We start from the raw sequence: 19444 nt of genomic DNA on the forward strand, positions 1-19444 counted from the left end.
AGTGGATAATTTTCTGGGCATATGTATGATCATAAGTATATACATATACACAAGTGCATACATACATGCCTATACACAAGCATTTGTATTTTGAAATAAAGGTAGTTACTGGTGGTAACCTGCTTTTTAAAGCCAATGATCTCTCTCTTTTCATTTTAGTGGAAATTTTCATCTCCAACAATACCCAGTCCATATTAACATTTTCCTAGTTGACCCAAAATGTTTTTATAGCTGCTTTGCTCCAAATCTTAATCTAATCTAGGATGATGAAATGCATTTGGCTGTAGGTCCCTTAAATCTTCTTAAATCTAGCACAGCCATCTTCCTCCACCCCCAGCTTCCCTCAATTTTAAGGCCACTGACTAACTGAAGAGATCAGGCCAGCTATCATGTAGAATGTCTCACGCTCTGACTTGTCCAGTTGTTTTCTTGTGGTATCATTTAGCTTGCTTCTCTATCCCTATGTTTCCTATAAACTGGATATTATATCTGATGATTTTTGGATTCAAGTTAAAACATTTTTGGCTTGAATGTAACATAGATGATGTGCTATATTTCCTATTCCATCACATCAGAGACAGCACAGGACTGACCATTGGTGATGGTAAGATGGATTACTATTTTCGAATGATGATAGTCTGATCTTTCTGTTATAGGGTTACTTTTTTCTCCTTGTAACCAGAAAGTAATCTAAAGTACTGTAACTCTGGCATTATAAGGATGTTCAGTTTCATCGACAATTCACCTAAAGATTTTAACACACTGAGTCTTATCTTGAATCAATACTCTGAGTTTATGAAATTAGAATTCGAAAATTTTTCTATGACTCCTTCTACATTTATTACTGACATTTTTCTGTAAGTTTGGGCTTTGTTCTGGGAACTAAGGTATGTGGATACCCTGAAATAAAGTATCTACTACAAAGGAAGAATAAATGTTTAATTTGTTCTCTGTTATTAGATAGAAAGATATTAGATATTAGACACTAGATATTATTAGGAAGGTAGATCTCTTCAACATCTGACGTTCTTGGTTAGGCACAGCTGTTTCTTCTGTTCACTGAAGGTTTACATCATAAAATACTTACACATCTAAGTTTCTCCTTGTCAATTATTTTTAGAGAATTCTGTTTCAACTTCACTCTTCTCTGTTATCTTTGGTCCCATGACAGTTACAACCCCATCCTATCCCCTGGTTCTTTAGCTATCTAATCCTTTTTCTTTTTACCGCATATAGAAAACCACTTATCAACCCCTAATAATACATCTAATGCTGCAGTTTTATCTAACAATTTCCATTAACAGGGATTTTCAGTTTTTAGCAAGTGGTTATTCCTCAATTACAGTGGATGAATAGAATACAAACTTCACTAGTTCTTCCAAAGTTATGTTGTGTGCCAGCATATCTTCAGGAAGAGAGTCAAGGATCCCCGATAGGTTTGTGGACTAATTAAAGCACACTCCTACTCTCTAGTTTGTTCTTTATACTCCAGGGGTGCTTGTCTTCAGATATACTAAGCTCTAAGAGGAGGCTAAGTTTTTATTTTACAAACATGAGCTCCATTTTAATAAAGTTTTCATTTTAAATATTCAGAAACATTTTACTGAACACAAAGGGAAGGAGAGGAAGACTAAAACATCAAGACAGACAAATAACTTTTTCAGTTCTAAAATAAGCACTCTCCCCTTAATAAAAATAAAAATAAAATTGAGTCTTAACTCGGTCCTTCTTCCAATTATGTTTTTATTTATCTATTGCACACAGTCAGATGAACAGCTCAAAATGCCTAAAGTCACTCTGGGCAAGTTGACAAGTATCCTACGCATTGAAATGAGAGGTGGGAAGGAGGCCAGATTGCTTAATTGTTACTTGGGAATCTGAGGAGGTGGACAAGCCAAAATCTTTAAGGGGATCCAAAGAGCACAACTTCTTCCTTAGGCAGTGGGAGAAAACAATGGGCCAGATTTTCGTTCTGTGTAATTTTATAGGATGATTCCATTGTATCATCCATTGTTTCTTTCATGTACTGCCTGAAGGGGAAGTGTATTGTTATCTGTGGGAGAGCTTCCATAAGAGAGTTATAGAGGATGAGAGCATAGCCTCTGGGAGATTAATGAATGACGGGACATTCAGTCTAGTATGGAACGTTCAGATAAACATTTTGGGAACTGTGTACCTGAAAGACCTATGCATTAAGGTCAGGAAGTTTTAGTGATCAAGAGTTAATAAGATGGGCAATATGCCAGGCTGATTAAAGGGGCTTGGAAGAGACCATCTAGGGGAGAGGGGGAGAAAAATAGGGGTCGAGAGGGGGTATAGTATTCATGGATAATAGAAATGTGAAGATGAGATTGTCATATCTGCAGGAAGTCTTAGAGAACACTTAATCTAAGCCCCTCTTCATTTACAAATGGAAGAACCGAGTCACAAAGAGGTTAAGTTACTGGACCCACTCTCCAGTACACTAAACAGTATGTTTTCAACTGGCTCTCCTACAGGACAGGGATATCTAGAGAGATATATTCTTAGGAAGTCCTAGAAAAAACCTTTTAAAAATCTTTTTTCACAACTTTATTGAGGTACATTTTACACATCATAAAGTTCAAGTGTAGAATTAAGTGAATATTTGTTAAGTTTACCAAGTTGTGCGCCATCACCATAAACTAGTTTTAGAGCACTTTCATCACCCAGTAGGATCTCTCATGATGATTCACAATCAATCCCACTTCCCACCCCCAATCCCAGGCAACCACTGATCCACTTTACTTTTTTTCTTTTTTTTTGAGGAAGATAAGCCCTGAGCTAACATCTGCTACCAATCCTCCTCCTTTTGCTGAGGAAGACTGTCCTTGAGCTCACATCTGTGCCCATCTTCCTCTGCTTTATATGTGGGACGCCTTCCATAGCATGGCTTGCCAAGCGGTGCCATGTCTGCACCCGGGATCCGAACTGATGAACCCTGGGCCACCGAAGCAGAACGTGTGCACTTAACCGCTGGGCCACCGGGCCGGCCCATAATCCACTTTTCTGCCTTATAGATTTGCTTTTACTAGGCATTTCGTGTAAATGGAATCATACAATATATGCTCTCTTGTGTCTGACTCTTTTCACTTGGCATAATGTTTTTGAGGTTTGTCCATGTTGCAGCATGTGTCCGTAAGTTTCTTCTTATCAGTGAGGACTCTAGGCTAGGCTGTGTATGAGTATACCACGTTTTGTCTATCCATCCAGTTGATGGACATTTAAATTGTTTTCAATTTTTGATAAAAAGGTTCTAACTCCACATTTTCAATTTTTCTTTCATTTTAATGATACAAAATTTTTCAAAAATTCAAATTTTGGATTATCTGAATATCTGATGATTTTATAAGTGAATACTTACAGGCAGGTTCAGTGCCACAGTTTGTATTTGTGACTTCATTGTGCCCAATATTAGTACTTTAGTTGTTCAGGATTAATGACAGAAAGTCAAAGGTAGATTTTTAATAGGTAAATAATTTGAGTTAAGTGAAGGCCAAATGAGATCCAGTAATGCGTAGAAATGACTATTTCACAGAAGAGTTCAAAAAGAGAAAAATTGAGGGAGAATTTAATCATATATATGGCACTGAGTAGCAGAAGGTGTTGAACCCCAAAAAGCATGTGTTATCGCAGTCATTTGCATATTTAAACTGTTCATTTGAATGTTAAGGGTTTTTTAACTTATTTAATTTGTTTTGGTTTTATGTAAGAGCTATATGCACAAAAAGTTTATATCTACTTTTATGCATATTTAAATTATATTATAATAAAAATTATGTGAATACTGAGAATCATAAGAAATTTTTTCCTTAAAAGAAGTCTGTGCTTTACTCAAGTAATAATAAGATATAGCTATATAAAATATCTGAACTAGACTTTAGAGTTTCTAACTCTCTCATTTTATAAATAAAGAAAAAAGAGGTGACACGACTGGAGCAAAATTGTACAGCTAGTTAGTGACAGAGCTGGGTCTGAAACAGGCTGGTCACTGCTACAGCTACAAAACATCAATTCTAAGTTGTATATTGTTAATCTCACTGAGCCTCTAGTCATTTTATAAATGAGACATCCACTGAGATTGAAACAGGAAACAGATTCGTTTTCTAAATCATATTTTTCTACTGATGACTGAATAATGATTATAATCCAAATCTTTAATTTAGTATCTCAGATCTGGTATTCAGGCAGTTGGCATGGAGAAGAAGGAAAAGATGTTTTCGCTAAATTCAAGATTCAAGAGGCAGAATGGCAATAATTGGAAAGAAGTGGAAGACCAGGGTTCAAGCTTCACTTCTGCCACTAACTCCATTTATGAGTTTAGGCAAATTACAATGGCTCTGGTCTTAATTCCCCATTTTTAAAGTGGAGATAAGGAAAGGAAATAGATAAGATGGCTTCTAACATTTTCTTTTAGCTCCTCCACTCAATGAATTTTAAGTTAAGGCTTATCCATTATAAACTCCTGTCCCTAATCAGAATCACACCTAACCTCTGCATAGGTTAATAAGATTATTGCTATAATCTGCCCACCCACCTACCTATTGTTTTTTATTTCCTAACACGTAATTTAAATTCTATTCAAAAGGATGTGTCTACTTACTCCCATGCACCTGTGGCTATAGTAGTTTCTCAATAAATGTTGAATGGATTCATTAACATGTGAATGAATTTGTTAATTCCTATTTTCTGCCATCTCCCAGGACTTGTTTCTGGTTTCCTGATCTTATTTATGCTATAACACTTAATGATATATTTTTCTTGATTAGCACAAAGTAAATGCTGTTTGAATGTCAATTCATTAGTTCTCACCCTTAATAACTCATTGTACATAGAGTCAATACTACATAATTTACACCTAAGTTGTTTCATATGTGTACGTTTATATTATTTCTCCAAGTATAATGTTAAATCCTTTAAAAACATGACGTGCTATGCCTTTTACTTCATTTATTCTTCTTAGTACAGCATTGGGTGTTCAAGACTTGATTGACTGTTAATTCCAAACAGATAATATCCTGTCATTTCAAAGGCCTTCAGGAAAGCAGCCTACCGCAAATGCAAATGTCCAAGAGAAGCTCAGCCCCCTTGCTTTACTTTCAGAAGAGGTTCTAAGAAAGATAGTTATCATTCTTTGAATAAGGCCCCTACACAAACCTAAAGACCAATATTCAAATACAACATTTCTCCTCCTTACCTTCTTTTCCCAGCTAAATAATCAGTTTCTCATAATTAATTCTTTATACTGGTTTCAGGCTTTGTCCTTGAAACTTCTAGTACAATTCCCTGAGTTGTACATAGAAAGAGTCTTGGATTGTGAAGGAGCACAGGGTGCTAATGGAGGCTTCCCACTTACTGGTGTCTGGACAAGTCGCTGAGCATTTCTGGGCTTCGATTTCCCCAAACGTAAAATGGGAAATATCTGCCCTGTCTTAGGGGATCTTGTTAGGATTAAACATGTTGTTATATAAAAGAACTCCTCACATTTTAAAGCTCTATGCAAATGTAAGATATTATTATTTTCCTATTGTTATAAGAACACCAAAAGCTTTTCCTCAAGGTTATAATTTGAGAGCTTCATTGAATAAACACTAAAAAAATACATGGGCAAGAAAGTGAAAGGAAATATGCTATAGTGAAAATTTTAGTTATTTCTGGGTGATGGGATTATGAGTGATTATTTTTTGCTTTATATTTTTCTGCATCTTTTTCAATAGTAGCTATTACTCTTAAAATTTAAAAAGTTACTTTAAATAAAATAAAGATACTGTGCCACATTTGAGTGCTAAAAATAACAGTTATCAAATCTGGAGAAGTCTTTCGACGAGAATATTAAGCAAGTCTTCTATAGTTGATAAAATTAAATTTCTGAGTAGATTATTAAGGTAAATGGAAGAGAGATTTAGCTAAGCTTTTCAAAGAAGACAAAAGTTATCAAGAATAAAGGCGTTTCCATTTTTCTAAACAACTATTATCTTCCATCTTTGTTTTTTCTCTGAAGTGTTTCTGCTAGGTATCAGCGTCACTAGTCCTGAAAGAGTATCAAGAGGTGAAAGACTCACAATATGGAAAACCTCAGACAGAAAGCTTAACATCAGTATTGCATAAAAGACACCACAACCTCCTGACCTGGTTAGTACCCTCCACCTCTCCCCACTCCCCAAGAGCAACCAGCATTAATCTGGTGGATCCCGTGATGTTCAGAATGTGTTCACAAATCAATATCTAGCTCAGCTTCCATCTTATTCACTGAGAATTCTGATCAGCAGCCTTCGGTTGCAGCACTATCTCAACCTGAATATCATTTTCCCTCTAACACATTCTCATCCTTCCCACTCCTAAGCCCCCTGCTTAGTGTATCTGAGATAAAGGGTTACAAAAGATGGCCGTAGACTTTATTATCCAACCTGGAACACTTGTAAGCGTGAAGGAGGGCACTATTAAAAATTACACTAGGACAACAGGCTTAAACCAGGACTCTCACAGGTGAACCAGGACATATGACCACTTTAAGCAAAGTGAGGAGATTTAAGAGGGAAATTTCATGATGTCTTCGGTCCTGACAACTAGAAACTAGGTCACTGCTGCCATGGTTGTTTTCACATTGCCTTCCACTTCTAAGGGTTAGCTCAAGCATCTAGAAATCATATGAACACTTTTATTGGAGATCTAGAATTAAAACGTGGTGGAGTGAATTTTCTTTGTTGGTTTTTCTTTTCTTCTTTTTGTAATGTGAAAGGTTCACACAGGGCAGTTGTTTTGCAAAGGAGGTGAGAATTGCAAAGGTTTTGCCCTAGGCTGTCTTGCATTAAGAATTGTTGCATCTGGCCACTTTTCAAGTAACCAGATGTGAAGTAAGTGATGCCCATTTGGATGACAAATCTCATTTTAATATCTTTCAACATAAATAACAATAACAATCATAAATATATTTATTTCAAGGGCTTCCAAGAGGTGAGAGACATTACCACACAAGAACCACAGTCTAGAAAAGCTGGAGAAAACAATGGTCTTATTAAAAATATTTTTTAAACGATCAAAAAAGCTTATTTCAATGCAGGTGGTAAAAATAAAGCTTGGTTTGATGGCTACAATTAGTCAAAGCACCAAAAGTAGCAAAGACCAGATAACTCAATTCAGTAAATTCTTTAACACTTGGGAAGTCTTAATCATAAGCTCTAGCTATTGAAATGACTGTATTTTGGGGTTATTACTAAGTCTGCCAAGGCCCCATAAACACAACCTAAGCCAATAGGGGCTTTGATGGTACTAGTTCTGATATATTCTTTGGAGAGTACACAGAACACCAATGTAGACTGAAAAATATCTCAGTATCAAATTCCTAACAACAAACCTTTAAACCAATCTGAAACTACAAGAGAATGGATCAAGCTACCTTGAAAGAAAATTAACAATACTTTCTATCATTCAAATTTTGTAGTATAATGGGCCCATTAACCTGATGGACCTTTCAATCCATCAGATTAAGCTAGTTTGATGACAGTTCATACCATTTATGTCCATAGTCATAAATAAGACTAAGATTTGCAAATACACAAAATGAAGGGAAAAAAATTTAGAAATAAACTTAGAGCAAATAAAGAAGTTAAACTGTAAAGAGCGATATGATAGGACAATAGAGATAAAAGTAGATCAAATGAACAGTTGAAGTAAATGTTGGGACATGAAGGATTTGTGGAAAAAATTCAGGACAGGATGACTTTCATCACAAAGTATTAAATAACCAGTAATATTTGTATAGTCTACTAAAGTATACAACGTATTTTTACATATATTATTTACTTAACCTCAGAGAGGTAAGAATTGTTTCCATTTTATTACAAACTGAGCACAGGGTAGCTACCTGACTTGGCTAAGATCATTTGACCAGGAAGTAAAATCTGAACTTAGAAACTTAACCCAAATCGACAACACTTGTTGAGTGAATCAAGTCAAAAAATTCTGCTATTTACAAGACACTATGGGAAACACAGAGAAGTATAAGCCTGCCCTTAAGGAATTTGTAACTTGCTGGAGACACAAGCTGCAAAGAGGTGAAAAGTTAAGTAACAATTCATGATTTGAATAAGAATTCGAGCCAATGATAGAAGAGATGTCACAAGGTAACACCTGGTTAATTGGTAAATAAACGGAAAATGACTAAGTTTTCACAGGGACTCAGAAGAACATGTCAAATGGGATGATTCATGGAAAAGGCTCCATGGAAGAAATGGGGTTTTGGCTTATATAGCGATCAGGATACAGATACTACAAGAATATGACCTGAAAGACAGCGACCATGTATTTTGTCATTTTCATATCTACGTCACAGAACCTCAATAACTACTATTTAATGAATAAAGACGATTGTCTGATGAACTGATTAACGGCTGAATGAATGAACACATGGAGAGGAAGTATGGCGCACTCTAGGCAAGGGGAGGGAACAAAAGTATTTCTGGGGGATAGTAAATGCAAGCAAATTATTGTGCTTTACAGTAGTCTAGTAAGTGGCTTACCCAAGGTTATACAGTCAGAGGAAGTTGCAGGAACTACAATATAGGTCTCCTGACTTCCAGTGAGAAATAGAGGTATAAATGGATTGGCTTTAAAATTAGATAAACCTAAGCTAACATCACCACTATCAGTGGTGTAACTTTGGGCAAGCTATTTAATCTCTTCAAGTCTCATTTGTAAAATAGAATTGTTTTGAGGATTAACAGAAATAATGTATGTAAAGCAATGAGAAGTGCTTGGCACAGAATAATTATAAATATTAGTTTCCTGCTCCCCAGACCACATTTTAAAGAGTATTTTATGTTGTTAAAAGATTCACTTTAGTTTTACTACTATCGGAAAGATACTCTATGCAGTTGCCTCATGACTTAATTTATTCAAACCTAATTTAGATTTTCAGATAGCTTTTTTCTTTTTTTTTTTCTTTTGCTGAGGAAGATTCACCCTGAGCTAAGATCTGCTGCAAATCTTCCTCTCTTTTTTGTATGTGACCCCCACCACACCATGGCCACTGACAGACAAGTGGTGTAGGTCCACACCTGGAAACTGAATCCAGGCGCCAAAGCAGAGCATGCTGAACTTAATCACCAGGCCACCAGGGCTGGCCTCAGATAGCTCTTTACTGTACACATATGTATATCTGTAACATTAGTAGAATAATTTTCAAATAGCTGGATTACATATGGGGTCAGTGATCAAAGAGTACACATGTTGATGAAATTAACAATAGTGAGGAATGTACTGATATACCTGACTCTACTGGGTTAGAATTACATAAAACCACATATTAAATAAAAACAAATGTAATTATTACTTTCATTAACTTTACTAAAAACTCTTAAAATGCTGGAAGTTGTTTCTATACTTTTAGAAAAAATAGACAAATGCTAAGGAAAAAAAGGCAGTTAAAAAATGATTTGGTTTTAAAAGCAGCTTCTAGTGCATTTCCTGAAATAATCTTCAATAATTTCTATATCTTCAGTAAAATGTCATTTGCTATTATTCAAAATGAAACTAAGACATTAACAGTTCCCAAATCACCAATTCAAAGTTATCTAAATTCAATTTAAATTTTATTTCACCCCATAACATTTACCAAGATGAAAAATGGCTTACTGTGTTTAAGAAAAAGATTTTACACAACCAGAAATGAAAATGGCTTTCTGGTTGACTGAGTTAACCAGAAATTCAATTTAACCAAGAACAATGTATACATTGTACATCCTAGTTCGTCAACATTTCACGGGACTAGATTCTGGCAAAAGAATTGGAAAAATGTTCAATACAACAATCAGTAGCAGAAAACTATCTATCTCGGCATGAAAGGTAGGTAGACATTTTATGGAGCCGACCATCGCACTCCATCAGACAGCAGAGCCCCAGATCCCAGCCTTTCTTCCACTGCCTCGTCTTCTTTCTGTCTTCTGAGATATCAATTATCCTCTGGCTCACGTTGCTCCTTCCTCAAGGCTCTGTCCTAGGACTCTTCACTCTTCCAATTCCACATGCTCTCCCTAGGCAATCCCATTACGGAAGGTTTCAAATATCATGGATATATTGAGACCAAATCTATGTCTGTCCCAGTCGTCTCTTCTGCATCTCAGCCCTATAGACAAATATCTATTTGATACATCCACTGAAACATCTCATAGGTGACTCAAATTCAACAGGTCAAAAGCTGCATTTGTTATCTATTCTCCAAAACTGGTCTCCTTCAGTGAGCCCTATCTTTGTAAATGGCTCCACCAATCTCCTAGCTGATCATGCCAGTAGTAGTAATAATAATAACAATAAAAATAATAATAATAATTGACTGCTCTACTACTCACATCCAATCAATCACCACATCCTTTTGATTCTACCTGTTACAGACATTCAGCCACTTGTCTCCATCTCCTCTGCTATCAATCCTAACCCAAGCTCCCTTCATCTCTCACACACATCTTTCCCATTGCTTCCTACCTGGTCTCCCCACATCTGCCTGTTATCTCCTCTCCAACCAATTCTGCATACTGCAATCGAGTGACCTTTTAAAGATGCAAATTAGATTACATCACTCCTGTTTAAACTCTATATTGACTTCTGGTTATCTTAAAGCCAAACTGCCTTGAATAATCTGGTTGCTGTTATCTCTGAAGCCTCTTCCCACTCCTTTTCTCCATTTAGGTCAGTAAGTAAACTATGCTTTTTGTCACCTCAGAGCCTCCAAACACGTTATTTCCTCTGTCTGTACCATCTTCTCACAGCTCCCTTAAACTAATTCCTGTTCTCTCTTCAATTGTCAGCAGAAAACTCACCTCCCCAAACTCTCCGACTAGTTAAAGCACCTGTTATCATTCTGTACAACTCATATTACCCTTTTTCTCCCTCACAGGACCCATCGCTTTAGTTATCCTTGTTCCTTTTCTGTTTTCCCCACTACATTCTAAACTCAATGACAAGGTGATCATTGCAGCACCCCCACGCTACCACCAAGAACCTGAACAAAGCCTTAGAAGACTTGAGTTTTAGTGCTGGTTGGTTTTATTAACTTGCCGTGTTATTCTGGCAAGTCACTGAACTTCTCTAGGCCTCCTTTGTAAAAGGACAGGGGTTGGATTTGATCAGTTTCTTAAGCTTCACTGATGTATAGGTCCTTTTTAAAGAAAGAAAAGAATCTTACAGACCTGCCAAGGTTGTGTGCTCAGGCTCCCCAGGGGTCCTGTAACCCCAAGTTGAGAAAACTATGTAAGAAACCATGAAAATGTCCTTGAGTTGTGAAATCTGGGCTTTACAATGACCTTTTAGATTATTGTTGATATAAAAACAGTATTTTTAAATTCTAAAATTCTCAGAGCCCAAGAATATATTTGTGTATCCCCAAGAATCTGTGGATCCAAATTTGAAAAAGAGATGGTCTCTTCCAGGTCTAAGATTTCATCATTCTAAGAAAATGGCTGTTTATTTTCCAGAGTACTTCTTAATGAATCATAGCCTACACAAAGGCTCATAAACTGAGATTTGGGAGAGAATGCAAGGAATTCCACAGCATCCAGGCATTCAGAAAAATTCTTTCATTTGAAGACAGAAGATTCTCAGCTACTGATTTTGGCAACAAGATGAAAAGCATTTGACCTTAAGTCAATGTAGGTGGCAATGAAAGGCTGATAGAAAGCACTTCCCTGGGCTCAAATGAAATGACCTTCTTGATTACATGGAGAAGTATGTGAGAACATGAGTTAAAAAATGAGAGAAGAATAATACAAAGGCAAAGGGCAAACAACCCAAATAAAAGACAGGCAAAGGACTTGAACAGACGTTTCTCCAGGGACATATAGATGTCCAGTAAGCACATGAAAGATGCTCAACATCATTAGTCATTAGGGAAAAGAAAATCAAAACCACAATGAGATAACACTTCACATCTACTAGGATGTCTATAATCAAAAATATGGAAAATAACAAGTGTTGGGGAAGATATGGAAATTGGGACCCTCATACTTTGCTGGTGGGGATGTAAAATAGTACAGTAGCTGTGGAAAATGTCTTGGCAGTTCCTCAAAAAGGTAAACACAGAATTATCATATGAGCCAGCAATTCCACTCCTAGGTATATACCCCAAAGAACTGAAACTTGAACACTAACGTTCATTGCAGCATTATTCATATAAGTCAAAAGGTGGAAACAACCCAAGTGCCCATCAACAGATGAATGGATAAACAAAATGTGATGTATAGGTACAATGGAATATTATGCAGTCATAAAAAAGGAATGGAGTTCCGATACATGCTTCAATACAGATGAACTTTGAAAATATTGTGCTAAGTCAAATAAGCCATACATCAAAGGACAAATATCCTATGATCCCACGTATATGAAATAACTGGAATAAGCAAATTCACAGAAACAGAAAGTAGAAAAGAGATAACCATGGGGTGAGGGGTGGGTGTTGGGGAGTTATTGTTTAATGGGCACAGAGTTTCTGTTTGGGGTGATGCAAACGTTTTGGATATAGATATGGCTGATGGTTTCACAACACTGTGAATGTAATTAATGTCACTGAATTGTATACTTAAAAATGGTTAAAATGGCAAATTTTATTTTACCATGATAAAAAAAAAGAGAGAAGATAGGCAGCTTGCTATTTACTCATTTGGCATTTAAATTGCTAATGTGTTAATGATTTAATAGATATATAAAACGCACACCACATTGTTTTAGTAGGAAGATTTGTTCTACAATTAAGGATCTCGAGAATTAACAGTAGTAAGTATGTGACTAACCCTAGCCCACCTGCTTCTTTGGAATTATGGAGGTCTCCATGACTGCTTTATCCCTATCAAGCGCACAAACTCTAATTCTACGTCTCCCATTAGTTATCAATCACCCTTAGCGATGAATGTTAAAGTCCTCAAGGATAAGTGAAGAACAGTTGAACAACAAATCTAAATATTCTGATGTTTTCATTATCCTTTTTATCTGCTTCTAGTGGCGGTGACAATAATTGATTAAATGACTATCAGAATCAGGGAGAGAAAAGTCAGAGCACAATTGTTCTACACAATAGGCTCTAAGAGAAGAACTTATTAGTACTACTACGTCTGATTTCTACCTTAGAGCACACACGCTTTGCAAAGGAAACCAGAGCTTTACCTGTGTCATTTAGATACTAAAGAATCATTTTTATTTGTTCAATTTGTTTGCCTTTTTCTTTCAACTTGACGAGTGATTCCAATAGAAGCAAGTGCCATTCTTGGCTGAAAAACCCTGGGATTTTAACACCTCTTTCGTGACATGAATATATGTTTGAAAGGACTTTCCTGAATGCAACTTGCCTGTGCTGTGGAAGAAGTGTCGCTCTTCCCACCTCTGCGGACTCTGGCTCTGAGGCCTTTCTCCACAGTGCCAAAAGGCACTCATGCCAGCTGTCATCTTAGATTCTCTGCTGCAGTTTTCATTCCCTTTGGATTTGGGCTCCTCATACTCTTAAAAAACTTGCCAAGTAAGTCAAAAGAGACAATGTCTTTAGTTTTTCTCAGGCTGCTTGGAATTAAACCCCTAAGTGGAGAAAGGTGACATCTATTCATAATAAATATTCTGTTCTTCAGGCTTCTCTTTACTAGACTTCTTACCAAATGCCCAGAGGCCAGGCTCTCAAATTATCTAAATATAAACAGAATGCTTGTTTCCTGATTGAGACCTCATCTGCCAAGATTCCACTCAGGCTGATTTATAGGTAGTTCTAACTCCCTAAGTACAGACGATTGTAACAGAAGTGGCAACACTGCCCATGTCAGGCAAACAGAACAGCTAAAATAAAATCTATAGCAGGACAAAGAGGAACAAGCAAAGTGGGTTAAAACACCCAGTTTCCTTCTCTTTTTCCACTCAGTTCTTTTCACCATACCTCTCATATTTTAAATTACAAGATAACCTCTTTCGATATAACTTATATGTATACACAGTAAATGAGTCACTCTTTTAAAATAATACTGTGAGAGTGCATAGTTTGAAAAAGATAAACAAATACTTAAAAACGATCGAACTTTTAAAGGAGAAATAAAAAATCAATCACCCTCTCCCTTTAAGTTCGTATTTTCACAGGACGGCTGAATCTACAAGCTGTGCTACTATCTTGACTTAAAACCCAGGATATCTGTACAGCTTCCACTGAATATTCAGTTTTGGGATACTCGGTTGTCCTGCCCAAGATTTTAGTTTCCACCCCAGAATCAAACAGCCATTTATTAAAATCTGGACTTTTATGTGTCCCATGTAAACAAATACTCTACCTCAAGGGAAGGGAAGAACAATGACAATCTACAAGGTTGAAGTTGGTAATGAAAAGGAGAAAAAGACATCTTCAGATGGCCAGATCATTGAAGATAAAGTCTGCTAACAGTAAAATGTCAACTCTGGTTCTAATTCCTCATCAGAAAGATGAGAAGAATCAGTGATTCCCAAAATAGCACTAAGTAAAATGGCTAATATTCTGGAAAGTGGTATAAAGCATATAAAAACATGTATTTGGAAAACTATTCCTGCAGTCAATTTTCTCATTTAAGAACATTAACCAGAGACGTCTCTGCTGACTTTGTTACAGCTGTAACTTTTCCACTGTATGAAGCATGAAAGTTACAAATTGGCTTGCTGTCTGAGTGGTCTGGAAAAAGCAAATTCTGTATCACTGCTGTAAATTCAAATCCATTTCCTCTAGTTCTTAGCTCATTTTGGCAGAATACTTCTAACTAAAAGTGCAATAAATTATATGTCACACTGTAGGGTTTTTACAACTCCGTCTACCATATTTGGGGGTGAGGGGGAGGTAGCAAGAACCCATAAGGAAGTAAATGGTATTATGGTGACATTTCGTAACCTTTAGCTAGCCCAGGGACAACTGAAATCATGTGTTTAAGATGGAAAGGGTTACTAAATTTGGGGCGACTTCTTCTAGCTTTTTTTTCCTTATACCAGCATCACTAAATTTGTTCAGAAATAGATTTCTGGTTTTTTTCTAAATCATTTGTCCTCCATAATGTAAAACACAATTCCTTTTTATGAAGGAAATATTCTTGGTAACATTTAAATTAACAAAAGATGGGAAACTAGAAAACTAATTTTTAAGTTACTACAAAAGATACTTTTGAAAAATCCTAAGATTTCCATTAAATGTCAATCCATTCCCCACATTTAGTTCCCTTTTTACAAAAGATCAACACAGCAACCAAACAAAAAAACAATTAAAACGATACAAAAACAAGGCAGTACATGAAAAGTGACTAACAATACAACAAATATGTCCCTGTATTGTCATGGAAGAGATTGAGAAGAGAGACCAAAGAGGAGAAAAATAATGGGAAGTGTACTATAAGAGGTCTCTTTATTGGTGGCATTTTATTTAGTAATTCGACTGTCATTCATTTAATACTTATTGAGTGGTTATTACGTATCAGGCATTATACTCAATGCTGAGGACACACTGGAGAACAGTGTGTGGTCCTTGCCTTCAAGAGTTTACAGTGAGTAACACATTCAGACATTTTAACAATTTTTAATAGGGGAGAAAGGGGTATATCCAGAAATTTTAACTTGTGGACTTAAAATCCTAAAAATTTCCTTTGTATCTCTAATTTTAGTTATTCTTGCAAATTTCTTTGATATACAAAGTTATATGATTGCCCTATCTGTGAATACTTAGAAAATTAAGTATTGGAAGAGTCCTTAAAGATCAATTTGTCTAACCTAACCTAATGTGTCTAACAAATGGGAAAACTGAGGCAGGAAGAGGGAAAGTCACTTGATTAAGGTCACTTAGCTGCCGTGTCTTTATTTTTACGAGCTTTCTTCCAAGTAAGAGACAACTTTGCAGGTATCACTATAACTAGTACTTTTATAAATCTTTGTTTTTCTGACACCTTTCTCATTTACTCTCCCTCTTAGCTCCACTTGGGGCAGAGTTGTCATGTTAACCTCATTATCCTTTCTTCCAAACTTAGTGGAAGCAGTCTTTTCTCACAGGGTCTCTTTTTAGTGTCTATTCTGAGACTCACCCCTATAAGATTTCTTCCTTCTCCACTTATTTGTACTCTTCCCTACTGTACTTGTCTCAACTGCTCCAGGAGAACTGTCCTATTCGCTGCCAAAATTCTCAGTTCTCTGAAGTCACCCCCGACATTCATTTACCACCTGCTACCTTCAAAGCTCCCTGAAATGTCTATTCCTACCACTATGCTTAACCTGTAATCTTAAACAATGATCTCCTCCTTGCAACTGTTAATGGCTTTACTCCTTTTCTCATTCATCTTGACCTTCTTTGTCATTTCACAATTTTTCAGCAAAAAAATATGTGAGCTTGGGAGTCAGAAGGATCTCAGTTTAAATCCAGATTCCACGTCCTGATAGCAGTATGCCCTCGGGCAAGTTATTTAACCATGCTAGACTTCACTTTATCCACCGGTAAAATAGGGATAATCATAATTCCTATTTTATAGGGTTATCATGAGGACTAAATAAGATTATATATGTAAAGTTATCAACACAGTGCCAGGTACAAAAGAGGCACTAAGTGTTGTTTTCCTTTCCTCTTTTTAAAGCTCTTCTCATCTGGCGTCAATGACACTACTCTTTCCACTCTCTCATCTTCCTCTTTTAAACTCTTCCTGGGTGTTGTTTCTTAAGAGTCAGCTTTCAATACATTCTTCACTCTATGCTAATGACACCCAAATCAATGTGTTTAGTTCTGACCTCTGAAACAAGGTTCACTCCCACATCTTCACATCTCTTTAGGGTATCAACTGACATATTCCACATTCACTTCCAAATTCAACAAGTCTAAAATCAAGCACATCTTGCTTCCCCCAAAACAGAGTCCTTCCTTCATATTTCTTTTAATACCTCCACCTCTCTATATATCAGCCAAAAGTTCATTTTTTACTCTTCTTTTTCTTTCATCCTCTTTATTTTGTATTCAGTCACTAAATCTTATAAGTTATCAGAATATCTCTTTCACTTGTCCCTTCCAAACGGCTTTTGTCCTACCACCTCCCTATCCTCAAATATTCAAGTTCTCCAATTCCTCCCCACAAAGTCCAAGTTTCTACTCCAGCCTTTCTATCTTGGCAAATTTAGCCCTTTCCTCTCCTATGTGAACCTCCCACTGAGTCTAGAGTACAACACGCCCACCGATATCTTGAAATTCTTCTCCATGAGGCTCCTCAGGTTTAAAATTTCCAACTTCTTCCTTCTCATGTATCCATATCCTCATGTTAAGGGTTCAACTCAGATGCAACCATCTATTGAAATAACTACTGACTATTCCAGCTCTGCACATGTGTTTTCTTCCATGAACTCTGACAATCACACACTGCTCAGTTCTGTTATTTCATTCTTACATGTGGTGTGTGTAGGTACTGTCTTTGAAACAAGACTGTGAACAAGAATAACTCCATCTTGTCTAGAACACTGCTAGATATAAAAAGTAGTTCAATAAATACTAGTTTAATAAATAATACATACAAATAGCAAACAAAAAAGAAATCTAAGTACAAATAACTATTCTAGCCCTTTACTTGACTTAGAAGCCCTGCTGTGAATGTTATAGAAAGGCGAAAGGCCATAACCAGTCTGTGAAGTGAATATTCCTCATCTGAACTATACAGGTAAAAGGTACCTGATAAGGTACCTATGTGCTCTTATGGATTCATTTTCAACATCTGCCAAAAAAATAAAAATAAAAATAAAAAGCCTATGCAATGGCTAAATCCACAAAATTGTAAATACATACTATACCACAGAAATTCTTTTCCTAAAATAATTCAATTTTGTACCATGCTGTGCATTTCTAGTTGGTAAATTTAAAAATAATATTCAAGTAAGATTGCTAATAATACTATATTTAATTAGTAGAAATAAAAATATATCTGAGTCATTTAATTTCAATTACACTATCATTTTATTACTTGCATAATATTTGCTAGGAATTGTGTTAAGCACTAAGGATCCCCAGAAGATAGTCTCTGTTCTCAAGAAGCTCACTCCAGGGGCCAACCCCCTGGCTGAGTGGTTAAGTTCGCACACTCTGCTTCTGCGGCCCAGGGTTTCACTGGTTTGGATCCTGGGCACAGACATGGCACCGCTTATCAGGCCACGCTGAGGTGGCATCCTACATAGCACAACCAGAAGGACCTACAACTAGAATATACAACTATGTATTGGGGGGCTTTGAGGAGAAGAAGAAAAAAAAAGAAGACTGGCAACAGATGTTAGCTCAGGTCCCAATCTTGAAAAAAAAAGCTCACTCCATAAAACGATCTACAAAATCAACAATAATATGACATAATTGTACCTTCCAGTCATGAAACCAAAGCTGTGAGAAGAACACTGAGCACACTGGTGTAGCTGAACCATAAACTTGGGGTAACAGTGAAGGTGATAAGACAGAGGGGGTAGGTGGAGGCTGACCACAAAGTCTCTAACGCTCCCTGAAAGAGGGGTGAAATGTAAATATAGTATTTTATTAAGACAGCTGTGTCAATTTGGAGGATGAAACAAAAATGGTGGACTGTTAAGTCAGAGACACAATTTGCAGTAACTCAGGTGAGAAATAGGGAAAATCTGAAGTAAAACAACATCAATGAAAATAAAAAGGCTGGAAAAACAAAGTTATAGTAACAGCAATCAGTAGGTTCATATATAGAAAGATTTTTTTTTCCCCACCTCATTTGGCACCAGGGACCACAAGTGTACAAGGAATTTATTCTCTAGACTCTTACTTGCTGTTGCCATTACTTTTGTTCCAAAGTCTCATGGATAAAAACAGTTACTCCAGATACTGAGAACACAAGTTGGCAACATTTTTTTGTAACGTTCATGTATCACTTGGGGTGAAAATTAAGTCACTCCACCACATTTCAGCCACCACTTATCCCAGGTCAGTTATTCTTTAAAAGGATGTGAGAGTGTCATGACAGCTCAGCTTCGGTGACCTGGGGTTCTCAGGTTCAGACCCCAGGCGCGTACCTAGCACCCCTCGTCAAGCCACATTGTGGCAGCATCCCACATAAAATAGAGGAAGATTGGCATAGATGTTAGCTCAGCCACAGACTTCCTCGAGCAAAAAGAGGAAGATGGCAACAGATGTCAGCTCAGGGCCAATCTTCCTCACAATAAATAAATACATACATACATACATACATACATACATACATAAAAATAAAAGGATGTGAACTTAAAGGAAGTTGGTCTCCTTGGTCAGACAGAGGCATTGCATTTTTAAAAGTGTGACTGCTTCCCGGAAGCCCTTTTTCTGATGAGTATGTGTAGGATACAGATCTGTTACATCCCACCCTTTTCATGCTAGAGCATAAAATCAAATCTTAAAAATAAACTAATACAATAAAGGAGCTAAGTGCATTTCCTGAATGAAGATATT

General features: G+C 36.6%; 1 protein-coding gene across 3 annotated transcripts in view; it reads right to left on the minus strand.

Annotated features, from left to right (window-relative positions):
* PPARG (peroxisome proliferator activated receptor gamma) overlaps positions 1–19444 on the minus strand; it is a 130316-nt gene that overhangs the window by 81352 nt on the left and 29520 nt on the right. Inside the window, exon 1 of one of the 3 annotated variants that reach the window (XM_046671103.1) lies at positions 10365–10388. The exons of the other annotated variants lie outside the window; for them this stretch is intronic. The gene's annotated coding sequence lies outside the window, so the exon portion shown is untranslated. Of the gene's footprint in view, positions 1–10364; positions 10389–19444 lie in introns of those variants that run through there. 3 annotated transcript variants of the gene reach the window in all.

Source organism: Equus quagga, chromosome 1 (genome assembly GCF_021613505.1).
Source record: "Equus quagga isolate Etosha38 chromosome 1, UCLA_HA_Equagga_1.0, whole genome shotgun sequence".
Classification (NCBI taxonomy): domain Eukaryota; kingdom Metazoa; phylum Chordata; class Mammalia; order Perissodactyla; family Equidae; genus Equus; species Equus quagga.